Raw genomic sequence first — 13,201 nt, 5'->3', positions numbered from 1 at the left:
CTATATCCTAAATGGTTTGACTGTATCATTCCCTGGTTTGGAGAGGGCTCTATATCAGTACACTCTAGAACCATTGGAAAAACCTCTTGACCTCAAGTCCGTGTGCCTGGTTATCACACGATGGCATAGCAAAGAAGAGAAAACACCCCATCACAGTAACCAAGCAGCATGCGGAAGTGGCAGCTACCTGGCCAGAGATCCTCCCGTAGCAGTTGGCAGTGGTGCCATGCACTGGGGCCCCTCTTCAAGTCCTCACCTGAGCTATAGCCCTCACTGAGTCACAGAGTATGTCATCCACTGCACCAAACATACCTTCCCTGACCACATGTTGTTCCAGTTTTGACTTCACAAAATCACTCAATGGCCAGACCTTGAAGAAGGTCACAGTGCAGACGGAGTCCCCTGAGACCTGCTATAGTCTGGTGGCACTGCCCAAGGGAGACTCCACAACTGTGGCCTGCACATTCAGGTGTATGATGAACTTCACTGCCAAGGACTGTGACCTCACCACTGGGAAGACTGACGATGAAGGCTCTGAGGATGAATATGCGCTGGAAGATCTGGAAGCCACTATAGCTGATCACATAAAAAAGGTCATGAAGCTGAACTTTGAAGCAACTTAGGATGAGGTAAGGGATGACTTTAAGGAGGAAACATTCACCTTGTCTACCACCAAGACACTTGAGGTGGCTATGGGAAATACTGTGAAATTCCTGGGAATGAACCTTTGTGAGAGGTCAAAGTGCTAGATGACAAAAACACCCACACATGACTCCTGGCCGGCGTGTTCCAAGGTGACGGTGACATCCTGGTGCACTCCCAGCTGCTGCTTTTGGACACAGTTACGATGCAGATGACAGCCAGAAGTTCAGAGGAGCTGCCAGTAGACATCATCTTGGCATCTGTGGGCTGAGGCCAGCATGCACTAGCCCTACTCCTACCGTTTCCCCCAACACTATGCAGAAGTCACATCTTCCTCCCGTACCCAGGGCAAAGTCTTTCCTAAGCCTCTGTATTTTTTTTAAAGGAATCATTGTTTGTTTTTTGTTTGTTGTTGGTGTTTCGTTTTTTTTTTTATAAATTTTAACCTTTGTCCCAGGACTGTTAGGGGGTTTGTTTTCTTCTTAAAGGATGATTTTAGCTTATTCTAGAACTTGCTGCCCTGCCTGCCAAAGAAGGACATCACAAATTAACAAAAGGCTTGTATCGCCTCTGGAATTTATTCCCAAAGAAACCAGCTTATCCCTGTAAATGAATCAGCATATATTTATTGATAAGGAAAATATCTTCATTAAATTTTTTTTCTCTACTTAAGTACCTGGGGTAGATTCTGTTTTCCTTATTTGATCATGATTGACACAAAGAAAGGAATGCCAAGGGATCCCAGTGCAAAGGAGTCAGCTTGCCCTAGAGGACTTGGGGCTGCATTCTTCACTTAATCACAGTGCTCCCTGACAATGCCAAAGTCTGTCGCTGCTTGTTCCATCCCGGATTCTTGATCCCACAATGCTTCCTGGCTTAATATCTCAACTTTGATGAGATATTTGGAAAAGTGCATGAAATTTGAAATAGGCCAGTTTCTAGTCACATGCTATGAGCAAATCTCTCCTAGTCTCAGTTTTCTGCCCTCAAAATATAAAGTATTACATGTCCTGATGATAATAGATGTGGAATCATTTGATTAATTGTACCACTCTATTCATTAAAGAAGCAGACAAAGTGCGTTACAAATCTGTCCCCATGTGCATGTCAGAAAGTTTCATACATACATCAGGGATGTTTTCCTAAGCACCATTCCTTTCGAAGGGGACTGACATCAAGCATGCTAAAGATGGGGGTTATAATTAGGTTACCAAAATAGGAGGGGAAACCACATTCAAGGTATCTGAAGAATAATATATGGGAGGTTTAGTGCCTGACTTGGATTAGAGACTGCTCTTCACTAAATAGATAAGATAGAAAAGAGTCATATTTAGTTCAACATACAATTCTGGGTTATTCCCAGTATAATTTGAACTTGGCAGGTTTTTGTTCAACTAGATGGTCAAGAGCACCTAAATAAACAAAATCAAATTTTTCTGTTCTGAGGGAGTTTATACCTCTTTAGAAAACTAATTAAGCTGAATCCATAAAAATGAATATATATACATATATATTCAAAAGCTGGATGTATAGTGATGATAACTGATCATTTCAACAGGTCAAAGAAAAAAAAACATCATTTCCATACTGAAAATTCAACTCCATTCCTGAAAATAAATACATTAATAAAATAGGAAGAAAAGGATATGTTGAGGCCCAAGACTGGCTGGCCCAAAATATCCCACAGTAGCATATTGATTACTTTGAGTTAAAGTTAGTTGACCAACAGCCAGTGACCCTCCCTTGTATCCTTGAATGAAGGAAATAAATCTCCCCTGTGAAAGGTGTCCTTCCTGCACCTAGAAGACACCCCTATTGCTAGAGTTCACTCAGAGCCAAAAAGTCTGTATAATTAACTCTTATTTCCTCTTTTCTAATTTACTTTGTTTAAATTTCTCATTAATAAATACCTAAACCCTGCTTAGATTTTTTTCCAGTGAGCACTAATTTTCTTTGTCCTATTAATTTCTCACAAATTTATTGTCTTTTTATCTAAAAAGTATAAAAAGGTGCCTGGTCTATCATTTCTTTGGGCCTCATTTTATGATCTGAGCATTGTATTATGATTCTTTAGGTATTAAGTTGTTTTTTTCTCCTGTTAATCTTGTCTTGTGTCAATTTTATTTTATTACTAATCCAGCCATAAGAACTAAAGAAGGGCCCTAACTGGTTTGGCTCAATGGATAGAGCAGGTTCCATTCTGGTCAAGGGCATGTACCTTGGTTGCGGGCACATCCCTAGTTGGGGGTGTGCAGGAGGCAGCTGATCGATGTTTCTCTCTCATTGATGTTTCTAACTCTCTATCCCTCTCCCTTCTTATCTGTAAAAAATCAATAAAATATATTTTTAAAAAGTGTATTTGTATAATTTATACACCTTCACATTACATAATAATAAAGGTTTTACTCATGAAATGACTAAAATGAATAGGATTGCACTAGAAAACCTTAACTATTTCAGAAGACAAGCATTTTAAAGGATTTTTTTAAAATCCTAAGTTTATATGCCTGTATGATATTAATTACACACGAATTATTTTCATGTGAATACTAATAGAGTCTTAAAAAAACATTTACTTAGAAACATTTGTTATCCAATTAAGTTGATTTATTACATATAGACCATATTTTGATTAATTAGACATGCCATTATTTCAGATGGCCCTGCAGGCCAATTTGCTCCCATTTTCTAGGGCTGATAACACAAAAATTGCTATTTGCTCTGATTCCCCAGGAAACAACCAGGCTTGGCACAATACCCAGAGCCTTGTTTGAGATCAGGGCATCTGGTTTCCAGTTCTGGCTCTGCCACCTCATCACCACGTGACTCTGCACAAATTGATGGTTCTGTGCCTTTCTTCCTCTGCACAATGAGGAGGAGTCACAGCTGAACCACTTCACTCGGGGGATTAGAGAAATGATCAAAGGCGATTCCATGTGTAAAAGCACTTTGACGAACGAAGCCCTGAGCACATTGAACAGTTTCATCGCAAGGGCATGTTTTAATTGGTTTTATTATTATTTAGGGATGGCGGGCCAATAGATCCGGAGACAACTGCTGTCAAAAAGATAGTTGATTACACTCACAGATGCCAAGAGAGGGAGGACATGTCACGCCATGGTGGGCCACATGGGGAATCGCTGGGGCCGGCCATGAGGCAGAGAGAGAGGGGTGAACTGTGGAGGAGCTCCTTTTGTGTGGTTTCCATGGAAAAGAAAAGTTAAGCAGAGCATGCAGATTTAGGACTGGCTAATTTGAATAATTTCAGCAGGCTCTGGAGCATAGGGGCTGCCCCTAATTTTCTGGCACCTGGACCTGAGGCGATTAGGGCAAATATATAGTGGTCTGGAGTGTGATAGCCTTTTAAGGGTTTAGGGAGTTTGAAGAATCTAAATTGGTTGGTTTATATTTAAAAATGAACCCCTCAGGATGAGTGAGGCAGAAGGCCAAGGCAAGGTGACTCAGGGATATTGTCAAGTTGTACAGAATAAGACATGTCCAGTATAGACATGCAGGGCAAGTGTGAAAGCATCAAGTTTGCAGAAGTTTAGACACATGGTTAATACTGGCCAGGGTTGTATCCTTCCAACAGAAGTCTCCCAGAGCATTCAACTTGCTTGTGTGGTTGGGGACATGGGAGTTATGTCACTCTCTAACCTGTATCTTCAGCTGTCTAATAACCAATTTATAAAAGACATTCACCCACCTACACATATAATAACTGAGAGGTAGCAATTATCTGAACATTATTTCTAAGATGTAGCTAGATTCTTCATTTTACATGCTTAAGAAAAATAATTTTCAAAGCTGGAGAGGAGAGAAAACCCTTCATAATCATGCATTTTCCACAAAGAAAGCCCTCTGTGGAAGTGGCACACACACACACACACACACACACACACACACACACACACAACCCACAGCTAAAGAGCAAAGCAGTTGTAGTTAGTCCAAATCATGAATTTGAGGGAAAACTGGGTCTAGATTCTAGCTTAAGTTTAGCCATAACAGGGCAAAGTACTTTAATACTGACTGTATGACTTACCTGTTAAGAAAACCTTCTCAAGTTGTATTTGTCCTCATGATATAGTCTGAACATCTTGAAATAATGTCTAAGTCATTTCACAATCTGCCCAACAACCATACCGGTTTACCCATTCAGCCTATTTTTTGCCTTATATTTCAGATGCCAGCCATAAGGAATTCGAACATGACTTTGTAGTTCACTGAAAATGACTTGGTGTCCTTGGACACTTGCTCCCTGAGACTTGCAATGAACGTTCCCTTTCTGCTCTTCTGCTCACCCTCCCAACTAGACTTAGAGTCCTATTGATTCTCAGGGCCTGAGCTTAGATTTCCCTTCTTTGAGAAGCCATTTTGACCCTCTACTTTAAAGCAGGGTTTGATGTATAATCTACTGGGCTAGATATATAACACCTATGAACAGAAGCTTACTCGCCTGCTTACCAGTCTCTTTCCACAAGAGTCTGCAAGTTCCATGAGAAAACTGTTTTTAATTTTTTTTCTTTATTGATTAAGGTATTACATATGTGTCCTTATCACCCCATTGCCCCCCATCCCTCCACTCATGCCCTCACCCCACTGTTGTCTGAGTCCATTGGTTAGGCTTATATGCATGCATACAAGTTCTTTGGTTGATCTCTCCCCCTTACCTCCACCCTCCCCTACCTACCCTCTGAGGTTTGACGGTATGATCGATGCTACCTCCACCCTCCCCTACCTTCCCTCCAAGGTTTGACGGTCTGATCAATGCTTCTCTGTCTCTGGATCTGTTTTTGTTCATAAGTTTATGATGTTCATTATATTGCATAAATGAGTGAGATCATGTGATATTTATCTTCCCCTGACTGGCTTATTTTGCTTAGCATAATGCTCTCCAGTTCCATCCATGCTGTTGCAAATGGTAAGAATTCCTAAAACTGTATTTTTAATCATTGTTTAGTCCCAAATATCAAAACCTTGAATCTGGCACTGTGGGAGTTCTAAATAGTGTCAGTCACTCCAAAAAAATTGCTGGATCCTGCGGCTGGGCTAAATACCTCTGCTCTGTGTCTCTAACTTGCCTAGTTATCTCTCATTAAATACATGTCAATACTACTGTTTATGCATTACACTTCAAGTTTACTGAGGACAGAAATTGTGAATGATTCAATTTTGGTTCTCTAATTTCAAACACATTGGTACAATTTAGGCACTCAGAAATTGTACCCATTATGTTTGTTATTATAATTATTATGATAAATGTTTTTGAAGAGATGGATGAATAAATAAATAAACGAATGCAAAACAGGACATGATCAGATCTGAAGTAGGGGTAATAATGGGGGATGGATACTGAAATACTTACCATGCCTTCCTCATAGGATTCCCTCCCCCCACTTCAAGTATCAAGATAAAATAAAATTGGTCAGAAAACATTACATCACCAAAAGTGAATAAGATAAGGCATTATTACAAAAATCACTAGGATAAAGTAAAAGTGGGAGAATATGATGTATTTCAATGTTCACTGGATCTCACAATTTAGACTGTACCTGTTGGTAAAGTTGTGGAAGTTTAATGACTATCATTTTTTGAAAGACACCTATGTTTACAGATTATTTATTGCCTGCATTGATCAGAAAACCAAGGCATTGATGTCAAAGTAACAATGTCTATAGCCATAATGAGGGCAAGATGTTTAGTGTCGTAAAGGGACCATGTATATCACTATATGTTTGGAAGCTGATTTTTAGGATAAAATAAAAAGCACATACATACTTGGAAAAGACTGCATTACAATACTGGCTCAAGTTTATCCAACAGCCTCATGCAACAGAAGTGATGAGATTCCAGGGAGAATGTTAACTACTACTTCTCCACAGGGGTAACTGTGGCTAAATCAGGGAGTGAGAGAGCCCTGGACACTTGCCAAGTGCCCTCCCAGGATCAAGAGCTTCACTCTTTGATGCTTGAACTTCACTGTTGGGTAAGAGCATACCTAGTGACAAAACCTTGCCATTAGCTTTTCTCATCGTACTGCTAACTCCTGCCACTCCCTGTCATTCCTTGAAGTGCCCACCTCTCTGGCAGCACTTCTCTCTCCTCCAATCACCACTTAGATCGATGACATGGGCCCACTCTGTGGGGCTTTAGGATAGGATGGGAGGTGGGTGAGGGCATGGCAGAAGAAGAAAGAATGATGATGAGAAAGCAAGTTACCAAATCCAAATATAAAAAGCTCACAACTTTTTTGAAGACTATTCTGTTGGGCACCTTAACTTTCAAGGCAGAAAGAGAAGCCGCATTTCTGTGTTTCCTCTCATTACTGCAGGGCATGAATCTACTTTGAACTTAGTCTATCAGATGAGCTTGTTCCATACCCAAGAGGCATTATTATCACCCAGTTCATAAGTGTTCAACATATGGACATCATCAAAACCCAAACTGACTTTATGTTCCTCATTTCTAGTAAACCATTAAAGAAATCTAATCAAGACACATGCCTGTGTCAGGGGCTAGGCGATGCACCATTAAATGTACCACTGAGTTGTGTGCAGAGCTCGCAAGACTCCACAAACTCATTTTAATTATTTTACACAGACAAATTGAAAGACCCAGTCTCTTCATTAGAGTGTGGCTCCCATAAAACAACAACAACAAAAAAACAACAACTCACAAAGTCATGATGGGAAACAAGCTGTATCTTTGAATCACATCCATACTGGCATTGTACAACCATAGCCTGATTGTATTGTTAATTAATTCTCAAAATGCACAGTAAGCCAAAGGGACAATTTGAGAAGAGTACTTGTCATTTAATTAGGAAGTTAAGCTGTTTTTTTTTAACTCAAATGTTTCTCTATTTAATTAGTATGTACTATAGGTCAAAATTTCCCACCAGCTGGATAGTTTCAGGATAAATGGCTTAGCTTTTTTCTTCCATTTATCAAGTCAGTAACTTTTAGGAGAGAGGTTGAGTTTGGTTGGTAGGAAAGGAAGTTGAGGGAATAAAATCAGAATAGAGTTCTTGCTGTAGAGAATCATATATTTCAGGGAAAAAGAAGAGGAAACTTCTACTTCAAGATGCTACTCTAATATCAATAGCATTGAATAATAAAGCTTAAGGAAGTTTAGGGCCCATCTAGTCCAGCACCTCTTTCCTTAGACTAGAGTTGTAGAGCTGAGGGAAGTTAAGGGACACACTGAAGCCATATGCCTAGTTAAGTAGACTGGCCTGAACTACCATCTAGGATTCCTGACTGCAAATATAAGGTTTTTTTCAGATGTCCATGTGTTCATGAAAAAGTGTGCAAAGTGTAATTGTAAGAGTGCATGGTGAGGCATGTGGAGTACATTTGAGAAGGGCTTTATCATTTGAAGTACTATTTCACCATCTTGGAATACTGAGATTTAACTGGATTAAGTTTGGCTTTGATGCATTACCAATTAATAATTCATATCTCTAAGTGAAGAATTAGTCAGCTTGTTTCATTTCACATTCTGGGAGCAGTTTTGTCATTTTGGAGCAAGGATCCATGAATGTTTCTTAATATAACACCAGGAGGATATGTCAGTTCAGTCTTAACTCATTTGTGCAGTGTCTCTATTTTCTTCTTAATTAAACACAGAGACTGTTGATTTGGGGACAAAAATAGAATATGATGATGTCTGAATTTCTTCCCAGAAAATATTTTGTCTTTGCCTCCAGATGCCAAGAGTGACACATGAATACAGCTCATATGGGGGGAGGCCAAAACAGCTGCTTCTTGCCTTTCCAAGAAGGCAAATGGGCTGGAAAAGATCACTGATTACCTACCTGTTGGACATCCAGGAGGTCCTGTGATAAAATTGCTCCAACTAAGTGATCGCTTGCCTTTCTGAAAATGGGCAAGGAGCAATAAAGGAGTTGAATATAAATTAATTAGTTAAATAAGTATTAATGACTACAAACTACTCAACAACTGTTATTAATTTGAGGCAAAGAATTCACAAATGTATAAAACATCCAATAAAATAATTAAAAAGAATGTTCTCAATGTCTAATGAGAGGTATATGGAACCTAGTCAGTTTGGCACATTGGATAGAGCATCGGCCTGTGGACCAAAGGGTCCCGGGCTGGATTCTGGTAAAGGGCATGTACTTCAGTTGCAGGCTCTTCCTGGCCTGGGCCCTGGTTTCGGCTCGTGCAGGAGGCAACCAATCAATGTGTTTATCTCACATCCATATTTCTCTCTGTCTTTCCCTCTCCCATTCTCTCTAAAACTCAATGGAAAAAATATCCTTGGGTGAGGATTAAAAAAAAAAAAGAAGAGGAGAGGAGAGGAGAGGAGAGGAGAGGAGAGGAGAGGAGAGAAGAGAAGAGAAGAGAAGAGAAGAGAAAAAGAAAAAAGAATGCAGAGCACTGGCCCTGAAGGCATGGCTTAGTTGTTGAGTATTGACCTATGAACCATGAGGTCATGGTTCAATTCCCAGTCAGGTCATATGCCTGGGTTGTGAATTCCATCCCCAGTGTGGGGCATGCAGGAGACAGCCACTCAATGAGTCTCTTTCATCATTGATGTTTCTGTCTCTCTCTCCCTCTCCCTTCCTCTCTGAAATCAATAGAATATTTTTCAAAAATTAAAAAGAATGGAGAGCACTGGCAGGTTATACGAACAGAAGGCCACATGGAGACATGCAAGAGTCAGGCTTTGAAAATTGGTTCACTGCCACCACCCACAAAACTGAGTCTTTTTATTTCTGTCCTTGCTCTCTGCTCATCTGAATTTTGACCAATTGCTTCCTTATGATCTATGCAAGCTGTCATCTATGTCTTTACTTGTGGAGGCCTCCAATATTTTATTTTAGATTCACTTGGGAGATGACTGTTCAGCCAACTGGAGTCCTAGATGTGCTTTCCTAACTGCATATCCTGATCCAGCCCTGTGGCTGTGTCTAGGGGCCAGGACATCTCCAGTCTGACTGCCCACTTCCAAGTCCACTGATATGAATGAGTTGCAAAGATACTGCAGTTTTTTGCTTTCAAGATCACACAGAAATTACAGCTAGGCTTACAATGAATTGCCCTAGTTAGTTTTTTTTTGTTTGTTCATTTTGGTTTTTTTTTAACCTGAGTATAATTTGCCTCTGTTTTGAAGCAAAATATTTTAGCTAAATGATATTTAAGGATTCTTTTCTTCTTTATGATGATGGGATCATCCATCATTTGTATATAAATAGATCCTTGTAGTGAATATACTTGGGTGAAATTTGTAATTTTTTCTTGATAGCCAGACAGGATGCATTGGATAAAAGGAACTTCTGTAAATAGGCCTTTATTAATGTGGTGGTAAAATGTGGGGAGAGGGGAAGCACTCTTTAGTCCTATAATCAGGACCCAGTCTTTTAGTGAGTCTGTGCCTGCTGTGAACTTCACAGTTATTTCTCACTTGTATTTCCCTACCCCCATTTAGGGCAGGATGGTTAGAGAAGGCAGACAGTGGGTATTTTTCCTTCCTCAGGTCACTTAGGTTCTGGTTAACTATTGCCTCCTAAGAACAGGCCTTATTAAGAAGACTGTACTCTGGGTATTTCAAATGGTTCCTCTCTCCTATCGCTGCATGGAAGCATAAAGGGATTTTTCTTTGATATTTACTGTGGAGACCTGGTTGAGATCCTCTAGGTAAATCTCGCAGTATAGTGAGGGACTCTAGGACTGGGTCCCTCTCTCAGTGTCCCACTGAACCTCAGCAATTCATTAATTACAGGTCAGGTTTTCCCACTTAGGCACTGGTTCCTGCTGCTGGTTTCCTCGTATTCTTATTTCTCCAAGAACAGCTGTTGATTGATTTTTCTCAATCTGTTCACCTTTGAATTTGTTGTTGGGACAGAGTGGTCACTTCCAAGTTCCTTACATGTGGGCTGGAAACTGGAAGGTTGAATAGTATTTGAAAACAGATTGTTCACATAATTATTTTTAACATGACCTCTGAGAGTTTCTTTACCCCATTAACTTGTGTGTTTAAAAAATAAAACATTTCTAACCAAGGTAAACTTCTGGTTAAAATGTCAGGGATTTTAAAGTGGTTCAATCTGAATCAAGGAGGCTAGCAAATGAAATCTTGGTGTAAAGCTTAGTTGTGCTTTCAAAGCTTCTCAGCTTTATCATTCTTGGGGTTGCGGGGTGGCTGTGGTCACTTTTTCTGTTGCCATCATTGTATCAGGCAAAGCACAGACTTTGTTTTGATTTCAAACACAAGTCAGGGCTTAATTTTCTACTCCAGTATATACTGCTTGGTAACCACAAATAAGCTCTTTATAATATCCAAGCTTCATTGTTTCCATCTATAAAATGAAGCTAATGACACTTTTACTCCTTACATCACAGGATTATTGTGGAAGTGACCCGAGCCTATGCAAAGTGACCTACAAGTAAATAGGAAAGTCCAGCATCAATAACACACTCCAACCTCTTTTTGGATTATATGTTATGGTCCATGACACACTGGCCATACATCTGATGTTAACACCTAATTCACTGCATATGGTTAATAATGCATGCTATGTCTTTAGTCTTGAATTTCTGAGAAGAGTGAACTCTTTATCTCCATAGAAATTTAACAGCTGGCATAGTAGTTGGCAACATATTCGATAATAAATGCTTATTGAAGATTTTCTGTAATAGGTGACATTTGAGTTAGGTATTAAAATCCAAGTAGTAGAAAACCAAGGATAACAGAAATGAATACTACTCAGGAAAAGCTAAGATATGCTGCAAGAACAAATGATCACTGTGCCTCTGTGGTTTCTCAACAGGTAAAAGAAATATATTTTTACTTCCTCCACAAAAATGTTTTAAATGTATGTTTATTGATTTCATAGAGGAAGAGAGAGGGAGAGAGAAATAGAAATATCAATGATGAGAGAGAATCATTGATATGCTGCCTCCTGCACGCCTCCTACTGGGGATCGAGCCTGCACCCTGAGCATGTGCCCTTGACCAAAGTCGAACCTGGGACCCTTTAGTCCACAGGCTGACATGCTATCCACTGAGCTAAACCAGCTAGGGCCCTCCACAAAATTTTGATGCAAGTCCAAGTGACTCTTCAGGACAGCAGTCCTATATATGTTGACTCAGCTTGTATGTCTGTTTTGGGCTCATGCTTCTCCATATAGCTTACCTAATAGTCTAAAAAGTTTAGACTATTGCAGCCAAAATATTGTTTAGACTATTGCAGCCAAAACATTACTAGCTTTCTTTCAATCCCGTGAGCATTCAAAGCTCATTTCTACACTATGGCTTTGCACTTTCTGTTCTGTGTGGAACACTCTAACTTCAATCTACACGTGCCTAATTCTTCATGTTAATAAGCACCTCATTAGCAAGGCCACCTCATGACAACCCAAAGGATCACCCGCTCACACCATTCTCACTCCACCCCATTTTATCTTATTGACTTTATGATATTTATTAATTTTTACTAACACTTTATACAGTCATGCATTTGCTTATCTTGTTCATTGTCTCTTCTCCCCTCTTCTCTACATTCAGGTACAAGCTCTACAGAGAAGGATCCTTATCTTTTTGTTTACTGATTTTGTCCCAGCAGCTAGACTAGTACCTGGCACCTAATAAACAATTAACATATACATTTTATGTGACTTAATTCTTTGCAATAGCAAGCAGATATACTAGAGAATTCTAAGTCTACAGAATACCAGGTGGCTTCAAGGGAGTGCAAAACTTTTCTGTCAAGGTCCAGATAGTAAATATTTTAGGCTTTGCAGGCCAGATGGTCTCTAGCACAACTATTTAACTTGGCCCTAATTCTGCCATTATAACTCAAAAGAGTATGTCAACATATGGGTGTAAAATGTATTACAACAAATTTTATATACAAAAACAGGCACCAGCTGGACTTGGCCTGGGGCACAGTAAACTGACCTCTATCCATGAGCAAGGTGAGGGTCTGAGATTCTAAGGCCTTTAAGAGTGCAATATTAAGTCAGTCTATTTGGATTCAAGTCCTGGTTCTTCTACCAACCTCTCAAGCCTCAGAGACCTTTTCTGTAAAATGAGGCTAATTATAGAACATAGCATATCTCAGACATAAGTGATATCCCTTAATACAGTGCCCAGCACATAGTAAAACACTGAATAAATATTCACATTATATTTAAGAATACGTTCCTATGAATATGTTCCTACTATAAAAGATTAAGTGACAGTGATGGCAATGGAAATAAGAATGGAGAAGAGCAGATGTAATTAAGAAACTTGAGAAGTGAACCTGATAATTCCTGGTGACTACAGCCTGAGTTAATGATAGCGGCATCCTTGCATCATTGGAGCTCCCTTCTGCACTTTTCAGCCTACGGAAATCATACTCATTCTTTAAGATGTAGCTCTAATTCCATACTGTCTTTCAAAGTCCTCCACAGAGCTAATCATTTAACTAACACATTATAAAGCATGGGCTTTTTAAATTTCTGCCCTCTACTATAGTCAGCTCTTAGGACATTTGTCTTCCTCAGTGCACTATAGAATCTTCAAGAGCAGGGATTATTTGTGTTGTT

The 13,201-nt window shown here is 39.6% G+C and overlaps 1 pseudogene; it reads left to right on the top strand.

The window, feature by feature from the left end:
• Positions 1 to 287: 287 nt before the first annotated feature.
• On the top strand, positions 288 to 913 carry LOC102240829 (annotated as a pseudogene).
• Positions 914 to 13,201: the final 12,288 nt, after the last annotated feature.

The sequence above is a fragment of the Myotis brandtii genome, unplaced genomic scaffold (genome assembly GCF_000412655.1).
Source record: "Myotis brandtii unplaced genomic scaffold, ASM41265v1 scaffold212, whole genome shotgun sequence".
NCBI lineage: Eukaryota > Metazoa > Chordata > Mammalia > Chiroptera > Vespertilionidae > Myotis > Myotis brandtii.
The sequence above is the reverse complement of the archived record's forward strand: the minus strand, read 5'-3'. Positions and strand labels throughout refer to the sequence as shown.